The sequence below is a fragment of the Eubalaena glacialis genome, chromosome 7 (genome assembly GCF_028564815.1).
Source record: "Eubalaena glacialis isolate mEubGla1 chromosome 7, mEubGla1.1.hap2.+ XY, whole genome shotgun sequence".
NCBI lineage: Eukaryota > Metazoa > Chordata > Mammalia > Artiodactyla > Balaenidae > Eubalaena > Eubalaena glacialis.
Genome location: NC_083722.1, coordinates 22,624,025 through 22,637,312, shown reverse-complemented (window position 1 = coordinate 22,637,312; position 13,288 = coordinate 22,624,025). Strand labels below are relative to the sequence as shown.

The window sequence follows — 13,288 nt, the reverse complement described above, 5'->3', positions numbered from 1 at the left end:
TTTGTTTGTAATAAAGACTGTATGCATAAAAGCACTTTTTGTTCGTGTTACTTGATTGCTGCATCCGCAGGGCCTAGAATTGTGCCTAGAATATACTGGCCGCTCAAATAGAGCGGTTTATTTTTGAGCGGTTATTTTTGAGCGGTTATTTTCGGTTGAGCATTGTTCTAGGGCAGTTATCTATGGCCCCTGGGTAAACAGAAGTCAAAAGAGGGGAAGATAGCGACCGACTTTGTAGTTTGTTAGAACTGTCCACATTGGGCGTGAAGAAAGGACGTCTAATACCAGGAAGTTTTAAGAAAGAAAAGTACTTGGCAGCGGTGGGATTCGAACCCACGCCCCCGAAGAGACTGGAGCCTTAATCCAGCGCCTTAGACCGCTCGGCCACGCTACCACTTCCGGCTTGTTTTCCTTTCCACGTTTTCCCTTAGAGTGAAATTCCTCCCCTTCCGACTCCCACACACGTTTCCCACCCGGGACTCTTTTCCGGCGTTCTTCCCGCTAATACTACCATAGAACTTCTGCCTGGTGTTCAGCCACCACCCATCCTGACCCCTGGCACCCTGCTTCCCCACAGCTGGGAGTAGGGCGGGAGGAAACCAGGGCATCCGAGACTCCCGCCCCTTTGGGCCGCGGGGCCCGGGTGGGTTTAAGGTCCGCCGTGCATGGGGATGTCCAGCCCGAGCCGCGACACAGCTGAGTGAGTCCGGGAGTGGTTTGGGCTCCTCCCGAGGGGACTCTAGGAAAGAAAGGCAACCCGACGAAAGGAGCAGAGAGCGCAGTCCTCAGGAGGACCCCGGTCTCTGCGGAAGTGCCCCCAGGACCAAAGGCGTTGGGCGGTTCATTTTGAAACGCCAAGATTCGAATCATTTAAAAATATAGTTGCGGTGGGACGCGAAGGTGGCAAGAAGAAGCCCCTGAAGCAGCCCAAGAAGCAAGCTAAGGAGGTGGACGAGGAAGATGAGGCATTCAAGCAGAAACAAGACGAGGAGCAGAAGAAACTCGAGGAGCTAAAAGCGGAAGCCGCGGGGAAAGGCCCCCTGGCCACAGGTGGAATTAAGAAGTCTGGCAGAAAGTAAGCTGTTCCTTCTGTCTGAGGCTATGATGATCCTTAATTCCATTCCTGTTTAAACGTCTGGATTCCCTGCCATAACATCTGTTGCCACCTATAGCTAGAATGAAGCGTTGTCTTGGAACCTACTGTACATTTAAGAATAAACTTTTGTAAAAAAAAAAAAAAATCATACAGTGGCTCATCTTGTCTTTAGTTCTTCTCAGCCATTTCTGCCTTAGCTATGAGATCTGCATAAACCCAGCCCAGAATCCTGCCAAAGTGTGTTCTTAAGTCTTTGTTCTATCCTGAATTCTGTCCCACCTGGAATTAAACCAACTCATTTAAAATGGCAAAATATATATACATGGTTGCTGTCACAATATAATGCAATACATTGATAAAGTTGCTGTCTGCATTTCTCTTCTTAGGGCAGACGGTGGGGCGTGGGTCTCCCTGACCTAAAAGTTTTGGCTCAGACAAGGGTGTCATAAAACAAGAACACATTGTGCAGATTATGTCAAAAATAATATCTCGATAGAGAAAGTTAGCTAACGCTGGAGTTTCTGTTTGTTTTGGCATTCATCTCCAAGAAAGTCAATGCTGACAGTGTATTTATCCACTATTCCAATGAAAACTAGGCTTTCTTACAAATTCCTATACTTAGAGTTGCTCATATGGAGTTTATTGCATAGTGCATGGGCGTTCATTTCCTGTGCCTACTGTAACAAATTAGCGCAAACTGTGTGACTTGAAACAACAGAAATTTATTCTCTCACAATTCTGGAGGCCAGAAGTCCAATCTGTATCACCTCCCAAATCAAAGTGTCCTCAGAGCCAACCTTCCTCTGGAGACTCTAGGGGAAAATCCGGTTCCTTGACTCTTTCAGCTTCAGGTGGCTGCTGGCATTCCTTGGTTTGTGGCCACATCTCTCCAATCTTCAAAGTAGGCATCTACGAATCTCTCTCTGCTTTGTCTTCAACGGCCTTCTCTTTCTAAGAAAATAAAAAGTAAAAAATTGATTTAGTAGTATCTCATTATCCGTAGCTGCAATACTTTAGCAATTACCAGTGTTATTTCCTAAGGAGATTACCTTAGGAAAATCACTAAGAAAAAGGATTCTCAAGAGAGTAGAAGCAACATAGTTACCCCTACGCTTGCTAAAGCCTCACTTTCCCCAGTTTCTCCATATATCCCAAGCTAGGAGCCTCTTTTCGCACCTGCTGTGTCATTCTGAGCCCTCTCCCTGGTCCTCTCTCTCAGTCCCTCACAACAGCAGTAGTCTCCTCCCCACTATGAGCACCATGTACTCCCACCAGTTCTGGATCTCTGAGGGCAAGATGGACAGACTTTGATGGAAACTGACCACTTTGTGACAACTTTAACCCTCAGAGACACAGAATGGTACCCTCCCGCTAGGCGCTAACTGGTTCAATGCTTCATCCGCGTCATCTTGATCCATCGAAGGCATCAATTCAGAGACCAATTTTCTCTTTCTAGTGCTCACATTCCTACATGGTAAACTAAGAGGGGGGAAACAGAAAAATGAAGAAATAAATTGAGATAAAGTGACTATATCAAGGAGTGGGCATCAGGAGTCCACTCATTCGTTCAACAAGTATTGACCAAGTGCCTACTGGGTACCTGGGCACTAAGCTGTGCACTGGGTATTCAGCAGAAACACTTGACCATTGCTGTCCTCACCCTCAGAGCTACCAGGGAAGGCAAACATTCATCTAGTTATTACAACTCAGTGTTGTGAATGAAGGAGGGCTGGGTTCACACTTGGTTGAAGGAGCTGACTTAGTGTAGATCTGGAAAGGCCTGCTTGGAGGAATTTACGAATACGCGGAGGAATGCCGTGGGGCTGGGGGCTGGAGTGAGACAAGCCTGGCGAGAAGCGTAACAAGGAAAAGTTTGGGTGGAGGGGGGCCGGGGTCGGGATTGCACCTGCAACCCCTTCCCCACCCCACAGGCCCGCTCCCGGAGGGAAGACACAGATTCCTGAAGGAGCCAGGGGTGAAAAGTGGAAGAAAGGAGAAAGAGGAGAAGGAGAATGAAAAGCAGAGGAGGGCTTCTCCCAAAACCCCCACGGTCCAGTCCGGGGGATGGTGGGGAGGCCCCCGTCAGCTGCCGCTACCTGACCGTTTCCGGATCTATGAGTCTAACATTCCGAGAAATAATGAGCCCAACCGTGCTCCTCAGGAGGCAGTCCCTGCAAGGACTAAAGGCCTACGCCACACAGAACAAAGAATTTAAATGGTATACAAATATATCCCTCTTCCTGGTCCCTGGAGAGGCACTTTCTAGTACCCTCTATCCAACTGTCAGCTCAGTGTGTACTCTCTAGGAAGCGGGGAGGACTGCCTCTCTCGCTGGTTCTAGTTCAGTCTTGGGGAACCCACAGCTTCAGGCCGACAGTTGGGTAGGAGTGAGATTTGGAACCACCCTCACAGGTTCCTGGAAGTCGAACAGGGAACTCTGATGATCTTCTCTTTAGAGACTAAATTGATTGTAAAGCTTTTAAAATTAGTTCCTCAGGACCGACCGACTTGAGAAAATTTCTGGGAAGCAACTATGAACCTTTAGGAGGTGGATTTGTCAGCAATTGCCATCGGAACATATACAGAAGTGTGATTCTAGCTTCACTGGGTATGGCCAGAAAGCTTGACATTGCAAACTTATGCCATCCCATCAGTAGCAGAGATTTTCCAAATTTTAGTTCAGAATTCAAAGAGTTCGGATTTCAAAGTCCTGAATGATTCAGGAGTTTTCACAATTCCGCGCTTTGCTTCCCCTGATCCCTTGTCCTGGAATGCCGGTCTCCTCCTCATTCCCTCACAGAAATCTTGCTCATTCTTCAAAGCCCACTTCAAATAAGTCAGTTCTCCACCCTGCCTCCGAATCTCTCTCCCTCTCTTTCTCTCTCTCTCTGTCTGTCTGTCTGTCTCTCTCTCTCTCACACACACACACACACGCACACACCACCGTGATTTTCCACACTTTGTTTTCTTAGCAGATTACTCTTTCTGCCCAATGGAAAACTTGTTCACAATATCTATCTGTCTCCTCCACTCATCCTAAGCACCACAAATGTAGTAAAAATAATAATAATAAAATCATATGGATTAGGATAATAGTATGGCTGAGCACTTTTTGCGCATTACTCCCCATAGCAAATCTATGCAGTAGATTTTTTATTCCCTTTTTACAGATGGGAAAACTGGGGTTTAGGGATGTTAAGAGATAGGAGCATGTCTTGCTCATTTTTCATCTTCCATAGGGACTAGTGTAGTGCAAACCTACCTTGGCCCTTAAGATTGATTTACTGACCCCCAACTGTTATCCTTTTTCTTATAGTCATTCAAGTTCTCCCTCCTTCCTCTTGTACTTATGTGGATTTTGGTTTTGTTATATTTTTGCCATTTTCTCTCTGAGTTGACAAGTAATTAGGTAGCAGTCTCATGAGCACAGAACCTACTGTGCTAAAATACAGATTAGAGATTTTCCCCCCCACCCAGGGAGAATAAGTAATAGCTCATAACAGAAGAATAAAAAAAAGAAGTCACATCACTTTCGAAGAAGAGTCCTTTGTCTCTAATCCAACTAGGTTTATGTAGGAAAGTTTTAAAATTTAGAAAACCATTAAACACATTCAGGGGTTCTACCCAGACTCCTCCCTAAAAACAGACATATAAAAAAAAATGAAGCAAAGGATTCTTGCTGCATACAGAGGAGACAAAATACGACATCATTAAAAGAGGATGTTGTTCAGGAGTGATTGCCATCAGCCCTATGGGGTTGATTTCCTGTGAAACACTAAGCAGAAAGAAACAGAACAGCTTCAGTATATACAGAAATTTGACAAACTATACTACTTTTATACTCATGGCAAAACAAAATTTCTCAGACAAATTGATCTTACATAGGCGTCAAAGTGTATTAACTCAAGGAGAGTATTGGCAAGATGACAAAGGAGTGTCCCATCTCAAAGAGGTTTTGGAATTTGTGAATTTATATATGGGGGTTGGGGGAGAGCAGGGAATGTGCAATTAGTTAGAAAACGAGTATTACTGCTTCATTTAACATGATCATAAAAACATCGTGTCCCCATCTGTTGGTAGAGTAAGATCAGGGTCACCATGATCTTTGTTTGGAAGCTTGTGGAGAGTTCATATGTGCATTGAACTTTTATAAGAAATGAGAAGGAAATAATAAGCAATACTTCTGTGGCTGCTATTTAGACAAACTAACAAAGATTCGTGCCCCAATACTGTCAGACAGGAGCCAATTAGCACAAAGGCATCAAACCTTGTCAAAAGTCAGAAGGATAACAGAATCTGCTTTTTCTCAAGTAGCTGTCAGTAAATTTCTCAGGTGCCCGTTCAGAGATGCTGAATACATCGTTTGCCTGTTTCTTAGTCTTTTGACAGCAGTTTTCCTTTAATAATATGGCCTCCCCCTATTTCCTCTCTTAGGAAATCCCAGACAAATTGTAAATTCATAGCGGAAAACAGGTGGAGGCGCTGGGGAGATCAGGCAGTCCGGAGACCGCCTTGATCCAAGATTAAGTTACCGTGTCAGTATTTCTAGGCCGATTACTCTTCTCCCAGCTGGATCAGTGAAACTAGAAAACCCGCCGGAGAGAGTGCGTTTCACAATTCCAGCCGCTCTCGGGAATTCAAAAACTCGACCACAACCAGCCAAGGCAAACTTCCAGGAAATAACTTCCCGATTTCTTCCCTCTCACCTTCATTCGTAACTCTCTTTACAAAGTGTTATGCTACTCTCAACCAACTCCTAAAGCTAATCGGTTGCCTCCAAAATTTCCTGCTCACTGGACCATCCAACTGAATAAATTAAAATTTTGAAGCATTCAGGATAGTGGCGAGCTTTTTGGTCAATGTCAGGTAACGTGCTCATTAACAAAACTTTGTAAATAACTGAAATTTACATCATTTATCATTTTGCGGTTGGAATATCAAAAACGTTGCAGAGTTTCTAGGCAGAAAATGCCTCATATGAAAATTAAAAGTTAACTTATATACACTTCAACTTTTAGTATACACTTCAACTTTTAGTCTTATTTACAAGTTTCCCCCTTGGTTTCGCGATAGCCGAGTAGGTGAAAAAAAGAGCTTTTCCCCCTTGGAAAAAAAAATAACTTTTCCCTGACCGGGAATCGAACCCGGGCCGCGGCGGTGAGAGCGCCGAATCCTAACCACTAGACCACCAGGGAAGATGACAAACAGTTTTCAAAATAAGCCTACAAAGCTAATGCTCCATACGTACGAATGCGGCACTCCTTTTCTGAATATTCCATGAGGCAATGCAAGATCACATTCGTTTTATACATGAACCTCCTGTTACGCACCAACCAATAAAATCTGGACAAGGGGAAGATGTGGCAACGCCCAAGAAGGAGTAATCGGGGCCACGTAGCTGCATAGAGTCTCCTTCCCTGCTCCAGACGTGTGGATTTACTCAGGAATAAATTGTAGATTTAACTAAGTCGTTACGGCAGTTCTTATGACATTAATTTGTAACTGTCTTCTTATCTTTCTCCTCATAAATTGGTGAGCCATTCGAAGATGAAAACCGTTTTTAAATTTATCTTTGGTTTCCTCGAAGTGTTTATGATGATGTTTATCAAATTCTTTATATTTAGTGAATAAAAAGACAGAGGATAAAGTCATAAGACATTATTTGAAGGCTTGGTGGGCGGAGCCGAAATAGCTCAGTTGGGAGAGCGTTAGACTGAAGATCTGAAGGGCCCTGGTTCGATCCCGGGTTTCTGCATGTCTCTTTTCGGAGCTGCATTAAAATACTGAGTGAACAGACTGCAAACAAGAATATACCGAAACACGAAGCAACTTTTTTCTCAAATTCATATAGGAAGACACAGAGGGTTGTGCAATAAAACGATTCTTCCAGTCAGAGTAGCCTAGGGATGGGCTTCTACATCTCACAAAATAAAAGAGGTAGATCCAAACGTGCAGAAGGAAAACCACTTTCCCTTCTTCTTTGTAATATTTAGTGTGTATCTGCTTTCTTGGTTCGGGCTCTGTTCCACTTATGCTATGTTCCTCTTTCTTCAAACCTATCCCTTCTTCATTCCCATGGAATTATTCCAACAACCGTAAGCCAAAGTCGAGACCCCAAAGTACTCCTCTTTCTCCTGTTCATTTCTACTTCATGATCTCCCTTCCCCCTAATCTTATTCTCTGCCAGCTTCTAATGCAAAGGAGACAGGTCATCCAGATAGATATGGAAAGGAGAAGTTTAATATGAGGAATACCAACTGCATTTTATTCTCGACGTCATGTTCCTTCAATAAATATTTATTAAGTGGACTCCTATGCAACTCTGAAGAGAAAGAGAGAGGCAAGGCAGGAGGACTGAAAGAAAGGTTCCTGGAAAATGAAGTCATCTGAGTTGAATTGAAGAGGTGGCTCCTGGCTGGAAGGGTGGTGGTGGGGCGGCGTGCGGGGTGCCTGGTAAACTGAGCCTGAGCCTTGAGGGAGAGAAGAGAGTCATGATATTCCTGTAGCTCCCTTTTCCCCTACCTCCTAATTTGGTAGTTCTTCACATATCCCAACCTCTTCCTTCCTACTCAGAGGAAAATTTCCCCTCATTTCCAAGGCTAATAGATATGCCATCTGAGCTTTTGACCCTTCTCCCAATTCCATTCTGCCCTCGTGTCTTTGATCTCTCTCCCTCTTACCTGCCTCTCTTCAAACTACAGAATGCCTGCATGTCCATCTTCAGACAACAAAAAAGAGAACACATGCCCTCCTGTCTGGCCCTCGTGCTTCTTCCCAGAGTCTTTCCTTCCAACCACCACCAAACTTGTTACAGGAACAGTATTTTCCTCCACTTCCTTGCCTCATCAGTTGCTTGTCAGCTGAGGTCTGCCTTCCAAACCTAGGAAACCATTACCATCAACTTCCCAAGTTTCTAATGCTTTGTCTCTTTTTTTGGTCCTAAACTTAATTCTGTGCAGGACACAAACTATTGACAACTCATCCTTCATGAATCAATCTTCCTTGGACCTTTTCTTCTCTGTACTCTCCAGCTGTTCCGTTTCCATCTTCCCTCTCCCCCACTTCTAAGGACTCTTTAGAAATGGCTACGTCTCAGTGTCCTGACCTCTGTCTTTTTTTAATTCAATTTTAAACTTATACATAATTGTAGATTCACCTGCAATTATAAGAAATAATACAGAAAGATCTCATGTACCCTTTACTGAGTTGCCCCCAATGGTGACATCTTGCAAAACTATAATGTAATATCAGGAGCAGGGTATTGATATTGATAAAGTCAAGATACAGAACATTTCCATCACGACTAGGATCCTCATGTTGCCCTTGTATAGCCACACCCACTTTCCTCCTGCCCCCCGCCAACATCTGGCCACCACTAATCTGTTGTCCATTTCTATAATTTTGTAATTTCAACAATGTTATATAAATGGAAATATATAGTATGTAACCTATTGGGATTGGCTTTTTGCACTCACTGTAATTCTTTGGAAATTCATCCAGGTTGTTGAGTGCTTCAATAGTTCATTCCTTTTTATTACTGAATACTATTTTGTGGTATGAATTTAACACAGTTTGAACATTCCCCATTAAAGGACATTTGGGTTGTTTCCAGCTTTTTACTATTATGAATAAATCTGCTATAAATATTTGAGGATAGGTTTTTGTGTAAACATCAGTCTTCATTTCTCTGGGATAAATGTCCAGGAGTGCAACTTCTGGGTGGCATGGTACTTGCATGTTTAGTTTTTAAAGAAACGGCCAAAGTGTTTCCCAGAGCGGCTGCACCATTTTACATTCCCACCAGCAATGTATATAGCCTCATCAACATTTGGCATTGTTACTAGTTTTAGTTTAGCCATTCTGATAGGTATACAGTGACATCTCATTGTGGTTGTAATTTGCATTTCCTCAGTGGCTAATGATGTTGAAAATCTTTTCATGTGCTTATTTGCCATCCATATATCTGCTTTGGTGAAATGTCTCTTTAGGTCTTTTGTCCAATCCAGGAAGAACATTTGTGTACAGGTTTTTGAGTGAGAAGTTCCTGAAAAAACTTGGAAGTTCAGACCTGTGGCAAATCTGTCTTGGATTATACAATTGTCATGCAATGCAATATAATGCAGCAGTATTTACAAAATGCAGTGCAGCCTTACTGTTTTGGGAAAGGCTGATTGCAGGGTGGAGAAATCCCCAGGTTAATAAGTCACTAAGAAGAGCTTCTTCCAGTGTGGACTGACTACACCATCCTTCCCCTGTGTGCAAAACCTAAAGATAAAGTATACAGTAGTGTTAAAAAAAAAAAAAGAAAGACAGGCCCAAAATGGAGTTATTTATGCTAAGCCTCATTGTCACCAAACCTAGATCTAACTACGACCTCTGCCCCCTAGAAATGTAATCTAAAACCATTCAATCAGGAATCACCTGATCAGCACTACTAGTTAGGTTATCCGCCTGATAGACTCCTGCCATCCCCTAAAGGAAAGTAACCTAGCAATAGCCAACCAGCTTTTTTGCCTAGTATAACTTCCTTGTTCCTGCTCCCTTCTGCCTACTAAAGTCTTTCATTTTGTACAGCTCCTCGGAGCTCCTTCCTACCTGCTAGATTGGATGCTGCTCGATTGGAATCGATTTTTGCTCAAGTAAAATCTTAAAAATGTTAATATGCCTCAGTTTATCTTTTAACAGTGGTATGTACGCCGCCCCGTGTACTCCGTGAAGTTAGGTGGTCTGCTGTGTGCAAAAATAATGCTGGGGAAAAACGATTCTTTAAAAAGAGAATCCAGGGATTAAACAAAAGAGACCGGGTCTCGTCGGATGTCCGGGCAGAACTGCAGGCACTGCTCGCAGGCGCGGTCCCACCGCCGCCCAGCACGGGGAGTTTGACCTGCTCCGTGTCCGGCCTGGGCCGGGTCCCCCCCTCCTTAGACAACCTGGTACCCCCGGGCTCCCCCGGGAGCCCCATGTTGGTGCCAGGCCCGGTGCGGACGCCCGCTCTACACAGCGCGGTAGTCCCGAACCCCCGGGCACCCACGATCCGCCGACCTCAGCCTCCCGGGAAGCTGGGATTACAGGCCCGCGCCACCGTGCCCGGCGCGGGGAGATGCGGCGCCGCGGGCCTGGAGGCTGCGGCCGGCGGCCCTGCCGTGCTGCGCGGCGCGACCCGCGCGGCGACTCCCTTGTGCCCAGCCCACTACCCACTCTAGATTGCTAGAAGGGGCTGATAGAACCGAGCTCAGGAGACGCAGAAAGCCCTGGCAGAGATGTGAATACGCTCGGTTTATCGTGTTGTCCTCGGAATCTTTGCCAAAAGGTCTGTTAAGCAAATGGCCGTAAATTTAAAAAAGGAAAGGGTGAAGGACTGTATTGAGGGTTGTGTTCTTCGCAAACTTCAATGTGCATACAAAATCGGGGGGGGGGGTCTCGCTAAACATGCAGGTTCTAATGCTGTAAGTCTGGGGTGAGGTCTGAGAGTCTGCATTTCTAAGAAACTCCCAGGTTAAGCCAATCAGCGGTCCGTGCTGCAAGTGACAAGGATGTTGACGCTTTGGAACCAGATGTCTACACATTTTCATTTATTTTAACAGTGGCAGCGTTATGATATTAGAACATTAAAGAGAAAAATAAAAAGATACCCACAGTTCTTCCTTCCCAACTGATTATGGGCATTTCCCTTCTTCCTTTTTAGTTCCCGCCCTCATGCATACATAATTTTGTGCATGGTTGAAACCAGGACATTTGTACAATGTCATGTTGGGTGCATTTTCGTTTTGTGGTAAGTAATAAATATATGCAGAGAATTGTTCAATTACTGCTCTGTTAGCCAACACTTACTGAGACCCTTCTTTGTGCCATCTATACTAGGTCCATCTGGGGAATCGGAGAGTACAAAATGCACTCTTCTGAGGAGCTTATGGCCTGATTTTTAAAAAATACAGACAAGTAAATCAGTGAGAATTAAGACACACTCGTATTCTTCCATAGATGTAAGGGCACGATGTTGTGTAGAGAAAATCATCAGTACGGGCACCTAACCTAAGATGGGGATGGTTTACTGAAGGAGATGATAGCGGAAATGTGTCTTAAAGATGAGCTATAATTAGGCAGGTAAGGAAGATGTGAGTGATCGTTGTGATTTATAATAAATATTAATTGGTCTTCCTCACACTTCTGGCGCACAGTTCCTAAAACCCTTAGACTTTCCTAATTGATGAGAGCCCTAAAGGTGCCTTTTGTTATGTTAATGAGGAGACTTTGGGAAAGCCCCAGAGGTCTCCTAAGGATGGGCACAGGTTGCCAGGGGATCTAACCATGTGATTGGAGGGTTGAAATTTTCAGTCCCACCTCCTACCTCCTGGGAGGGGAGAGGAGCTGGAGATTAAGTTAAATTACCGATGGCCTACGTTTAATGAATTGTGCCTATACAATGAAGCCTCCATAAAAACCAAAAAGGACAGGGTTTGAAGAGCTTCTGGGCTGGTGAACACTTGGAGATGTGGCGACAGTGACCAGCTCAGAGAAGGCATGGAAATTCCATCCCCCCTTTACCCATACCTTGCTCTTTGCATCTCTTCCATCTAGCTGTTCCTGAGTGATAGACTCTTACAATAAACCAGTAATCTAGTACATAAAATGTTTCTCTGAGTTCTGAGCTGCTCTAGCAAATTAATTGAACCCAAGGAGGGGAGTCTGTGAAAATTCCCATCTCTAGTCACTCAATCAGATGCACAGCTGACAACCTGGACTCATGTTTGGCAACTGTGGGCAGTCCTGTGGAGCTGAGCCCTTAAGTGGTAAAATCTGATGCTACCTCTGGGTAGGTAGTGTCAGAACTGAGTTGAACTGTAGGTCACCCAGCTAGTGTAGAGAATTGCTTGGTGGTGTGGGGGAAATCCCACATGTTGGAATTGTGTCAGTTTTATAGGGCATGGGAAGATTCTCTCCATGAAGCATCAACAGGTGCAAAGCTGAAAAGGTGTGAAAATCCCTAGTTCCTAGTTCCATTAGACCTGAGCAGAGCATCAACGGTGCACGGGCCAAGAGGAATAAGATTAAGATGAAGCTGCAAGTGAAAAAAGAGTTACCTTGTGTGGTAGCTAGTCTCCCAAAACTGACCCCAGTGCAGCAGGTCTCTCAGTAATCACACCTTTGTGCAGCACATTCCCACAGTGAATCTTGGCTGACCAAGCAGAACTTCATTGAAGTGACACTTTGCCAGTTCCAGGCCTGCCTGAGTCATAAGAACCCTGGCAGCTTCTGACTGGGTTTCTTGGAATGCTCAATCTGGGAAGCTCCCTCTCAGAACCCAGTCACTATACTGTGAGAAGTCCAAGCCACATGGGAAGGTCACAGCTAGGCACTCTGGACAACAGCCTCAACAGAGCTCCTAGCAGGTCACAAACACTAACTGCCACCACCAGTCACGTGAGCAAGCCATCTTGGAGAGCTCAGCCCAATCAAGTCCTCAGAGGTCTGGAGTTCTTGCTGACACCACACGGAGCAAAATTGCCCAGGTGAGCCCAGTGAACCCACAGAATCAAGAGCGATAACAAAATAGCTTTCTATTGCTATCTTAGCAACCTTAGTGGCTTTAAAAAACACAAATTTATTATCTTAGAATTTTTCAGGTCAGAAGTGACGGGTATGGTCTCACCATGCTGAAAGCAAGGTATTCGCAGCCTGCATGCCTTTCTGGAGGCTCTAGGGGAGAATCTGTTTCCCGCTTCACACTGTTTATAGAGTTTGTTTCTTTGTAGTTGTATGAGTGAAGTCTCTGTTTTCTGCTGGCTTGAGCTAATGGCCACTCCTGGCTTCTAAAGACCGCTACATTCCTTGGTTCTTCAAAGCCATGAATGGTGGGTCAAGTCCTCAAATCACATCCCTTTCCCTACTCTTCTGCTTCCTCTGCCACTTTTAAGGACTCTTGTGATTAGGATCATCTCCCCATCTCATGGTCCTCAATCTTAATCACATCTGTGAAGTCCCTTTTACCATGTAAGGTAACATTCACAGTTTCCAGGGATTAGAGAGTCTTTTGGAATGTCCATTATTCTGCGTACCACAAGCCACTGTGTTTTGGAATTCTCTGTTACATATTAGTAGATAATGAGAACACATTGCGAGCTGTATCTTCAATGACTTTGACTTTACCTCAAAGGCTTTGGAAAGACAAAGAAGTGCCCTTCTGAACAGAAA

At 44.5% G+C, this 13,288-nt stretch overlaps 1 long non-coding RNA gene and 2 other non-coding genes across 3 annotated transcripts; 1 reads left to right on the top strand and 2 right to left on the bottom strand.

Annotated features, from left to right (window-relative positions):
- Positions 1-312: 312 nt before the first annotated feature.
- Positions 313-394, bottom strand: TRNAL-AAG (transfer RNA leucine (anticodon AAG)). Its single transcript has one exon. It is a non-coding gene; the product is annotated as a tRNA-Leu (tRNA).
- Positions 395-1,798: 1,404 nt separating this feature from the next.
- LOC133095058 (uncharacterized) lies at positions 1,799-3,333 on the bottom strand. The gene is made up of 2 exons (XR_009701542.1): positions 3,193-3,333; positions 1,799-2,047 (listed from the first exon to the last, which is right to left on the bottom strand). It is a non-coding gene; the product is annotated as an uncharacterized LOC133095058 (long non-coding RNA).
- Positions 3,334-6,778: 3,445 nt separating this feature from the next.
- Positions 6,779-6,851, top strand: TRNAF-GAA (transfer RNA phenylalanine (anticodon GAA)). The gene has a single exon. It is a non-coding gene; the product is annotated as a tRNA-Phe (tRNA).
- The last annotated feature ends 6,437 nt before the right edge of the window (positions 6,852-13,288 follow it).